At 43.1% G+C, this 4313-nt stretch overlaps 1 long non-coding RNA gene across 1 annotated transcript; it reads right to left on the bottom strand.

Annotated features, from left to right (window-relative positions):
* Nucleotides 1–1527: 1527 nt before the first annotated feature.
* LOC135902343 (uncharacterized) lies at nt 1528–3875 on the bottom strand. The gene is made up of 2 exons (XR_010564487.1): nt 3735–3875; nt 1528–2133 (listed from the first exon to the last, which is right to left on the bottom strand). It is a non-coding gene; the product is annotated as an uncharacterized lncRNA (long non-coding RNA).
* Nucleotides 3876–4313: the final 438 nt, after the last annotated feature.

Genomic DNA, 4313 nt, shown 5'->3' with positions numbered 1-4313 from the left:
GCAGCTAAAACACGTCACTCACATCTAGCATACAAAATGCCTCATAGAGATGTTAATGGGGCACAAAGGCTATATTGGAGAGTTTTAGTGTATCTGTAGATGTACTGCCATTTGCGAAATACCTGGTTACTAGCAGTGGCGTAGCAACAGGGGGGGCCGGGGGGCCGTGGGCCCCGGGTGCAAGGGGCCAGTGAGGGGTGTGGGGGGTGTCATATACGTCTGAAGACACCCCCCTTTCCGCCGGCTACACCCGGGGAGGGGGGTGACAGAAGACCTATGGGCCCCGGGTGCCAGACGACCTAGCTACGCCACTGGTTACTAGTGAGGTATACAGCAGCAACATAAAGCCCCTGGGGCTTTACAGCAATGATGCTGGTAGCAACATCTGATGATGCAGAATTTAACCAGAGAGCACACAAAGCTAATACTGTAGTGACTTGTATACAAGGTGATGATTCTCAAGTTTTCCAAATTTGTAAAAGTTGCCTGCAGCAAGTAGCATAATCCTTGGCCCTGAGCTGCATTATTCGAAGAGGCGGACATTACTGGCATGAGAAAGCAAAACACATATTCAACGAATTAACAAAAACTCGCAAATTAACGTCATAATTAACTATTTTTTGGCACATATTGCAATTTACAAATTGCAGGTGGTGAGCTTGCAATACATATACACTTGAAATAAATCTCCAGGATGACACCAGTTTCAACATATTTCCCAAAGTGTGAGGCGAACATGGGTGTTCCAGTTACTTTTGTGCTTCAATGCACAAAAGATCATTTTCTTAAAGTAAGAGGAACAACAGCACATTTTTATGGTGTGTTGGTGCATATCTTCGAATCGGTGTCATTCTGGAAGTTCATTCCAAGTGGGTAGCCCTGCAAACTCACCGGCTACAATTAGTAAGTTGCAATATATGGCCTAATGTAATTGAGAAATTAATTAGTGATGTTCTATTAAGCTGAATATGTTTTGATTTCTTGTGCAAGTAATGTCCACCTCTCTGAATAATCCAGCACAAGGACTAAAAGTTATGCTATCTGCAACAAGCAATTTTTAAGAATTCTGAGGAACTTAAATATGATCACCCCGTGCACTGCTTAAGTGCTGGTGCAAAGTGTTGGTAGTGAGAAATCATTAACTTGTAATACTTTTATTATATTTTTCAAAAGAACTGATTCTAGACAAAAAAATTTTAAACTCATTCTAGTTGGACAAAACGCCACAAGATGTATCTACAAACTTTGCTACTGCCATTCACGGCTCCGATAACCAAGTAACCTGTCATGGTGGCTTACCAGCTATGGTGTTGCGCTGTTAAGCACCAGGTCGCGGGACCAAATCCCGGCTGCAGCGGCTGCATGTCGATAGGAGTGAAATGCAAGAACACCCATGTCCCGTGCATTGGGGGCACATTAAAGATTCCCTGGTGGTCAGAATTAATCCGGAGACTCCCACTGTGGCGTGCTTCATAATAAAATCGTGGCTTTGGCATGTGAAACCCCAGAACTCATTCAATCACTCACTCATTCATTCATAGAAGTTTATGGACAAACTAAAATTCTCTGATATCTCTAGCCATACCTGGGCACCAACAGTTTTGTTAAGTGCAGCAATGTACTTTGTTTCCTCCAGAACAGTTTAATTTACACCTCAGAGATGCCAGATTCACACGCAAGACGTGCTTCATTAGGTCTCCTCCGAAGACGCACTGTGGGTCGTGTCGCATAGAATTTGGCTCCGTGAGCAGTGGCCAGCTCTTGAAGGCGTGCCACCAGCAAGTTTCCGTGAGGGCTGTGCCAGCGATGCATGGGTGCTGCATACATAGCAAGCAGTGCAATAGGCACAACACTGAGCAGCAGTTTCTCTACTGTGCAGAATATGGACTCTGGGCAAGGGCAGTGTACCACATGCAGACGTGATAGGCTGTCCAGCAGATGTGGCTCGCCAACTTGCTGTGCCAAGGCTAGGACATTAAATCGTCTCGCAAGGTCGACCACTACTACGGGAGATTCACGGCCACCACACCTTGAGGGCTTGATGTAGTGCTCAACAATGTCCAATACTGGATCTGAGCTTGTTGCAAACGGGCCGTGCGATTCTGAAGCTGCAGCATGAAGCATGGAATTATGCTGAAAGATAAGAAACAAACATGAGAATAAGAAACTTAACCTTTATGCATCTAACACATAGTTACAGTAGTGAACAAAATGATATTGTTGTGTTCTGTGAAAAATTTAATACCTATGTTTCTACGCTATTAGGTACATTGTTTTTGTTTGTTTTTCGATAATGTTAAACAAGCAGGTGTGCACTGCTGCAGCCAAACAGCCAGGGATGGAGAACATTTTGTTTATTAATGGTGCCATAAAGCTCCATTTTCCAATTTCATCATTTCACTGTGCTCTGATAAATTAGTATGAGAAAATATGTGCGTGCTGTCAAGAGAAACTTTAATGATAACTAGAGAGGTTAGCCAAGTTAAAGGCATGGCATGCCATTATAGGTTTAATGTATCAGCACAGCTCAATGGAGAGAAAATTTTAAAGATATGCACACTTTCAGTTACACACAAACTGGGAAATGTAGTCAACAGATCTGCTGATTATGCAGATCTATTGACTATGCAGGGTTATGCAGTGCAAATAATGTAGCATGCCAGTCAGTGTTCAAGAGGCAATTGCTCTGGGCTAGCAGTCTGGCATAATGCAGCACCAACTTTCTGAGAAATTTAACTTCGGGAAGCTAGAATGCAGAAGACATCTTTTTGTTCACTACTCTATAAGCCTAGGGCTTCTAACTAGTTTCACTGACAAATTGTGATGGTTGGTATAATAAGCTGCTTTATATAATATAGCAGTTCGCATGTGACATGATGAATGCCATATTGGAGCATTTTGACACTCCCAATCGCACGACAAACATTCATGTGCATACACCTTTTATTATCAACGAACTCTAATGATAAAATGGTAAGCTGTGATAAAAGACATGACAGATGTCATTATGTAGTGTCATTTACAGCCTCCACAGCTAGTCCTAAACGTAATATGAAGACAAAATTAAGCCTCAGAGTTTCACTCTAATAAAGGTCCTCCAGCACATTACCACTGCATTTCTGTTGAAGTCATATGTAAGGGATGCTTACGAATAATTGGAAAATTAATATTTAAATAATAAGTCCTTATACCAGGGAAGATAGTGTCTCAACGTTTTACCTTGTGTGAAAAGATGAAAACTTTTGAGTAAGACCTGCAAATCCAATTTTTATGTGCTTCCACAACACCAGCATGGGGCAAATAGGAACAACCAGTTGTGAATCGGTTAGGCTGGTGGCTGAATCTGGGTTCTCAGTACATATGTTACAACTACATTAGAAGGTGACATCAGTTTCGGATATTCTGAGAGAGAGAGAGAAAACTTTTATTGTAAAGTTTTAGTGGAGCTTCCTTTCCCAGCGGATATTCTGAGGTGACACTCTGTGCCACCATTGACTACAGAACACATTAACACTGCTTCACATTATCTCTGTGTTTTGTGCAAGAAACAAACAGAGAATTAAGCTATGTGCACCGAAATCCACGTTACTCGGCTGCACGAATTGCTATCATAATGTAGGAATAAGGAAATTTTTCTGGTCTCTTCGCAATGCACATTTCACTGCATGCTCGGTACCGAGCACTCGCAGCAGCAATCATTCTACCGGTCCATAAATGTACTGCGGACTTCTTACCAGTTCTACGCTAGCAGTTGACCGTACGAGTGCAGAAAATATATTTATCGAGTATGTACTAGAATCACTGGTATGGTCGTTGGTACTCATGACGGGGATGGCTGGTGCAATAAAATCTCAGATGTGGGTGCTTGAATGAGCAGCTTTGACCGCCAACCGCTTCAACCCTACAAGGAAAATGTGTAGTCTGCAACTTATCTGCGCGAATTCTCAGATGATAAGCAGTGGTTCAAACTGGCTGTCGTGCAAGATATAGGTCACATCGCATGATGCTGAAGGAGTACTCGACGTCTCGACACACTTCACCGCCGTCACGTTATCACCATCGCCGTCATCGCCTTGCTCCACACATCACCTCCCATCCGCACATTTGCGAATCGAGTCTGGCAACTGAATAAAAGCGGTCGAACATATCTCTTCAGCGCAATCCATCACAAGGATCCACATCTGCTATTCGACCAGGTGGTTTGAGCATAGTGGTTTGAGGTTAAATGCTTTTTAACAGACAGATGGCACGGGGGCTACGAGGAAGGAAATTCTCCTGACGTGTTGCAGTTGGCCGTCTACACGCCGGTGAAG

The sequence above is a fragment of the Dermacentor albipictus genome, chromosome 5 (assembly GCF_038994185.2).
Source record: "Dermacentor albipictus isolate Rhodes 1998 colony chromosome 5, USDA_Dalb.pri_finalv2, whole genome shotgun sequence".
NCBI lineage: Eukaryota > Metazoa > Arthropoda > Arachnida > Ixodida > Ixodidae > Dermacentor > Dermacentor albipictus.
Note: the sequence above shows the minus strand (reverse complement) of the source record. Positions and strands in the feature narration are given on the sequence as shown.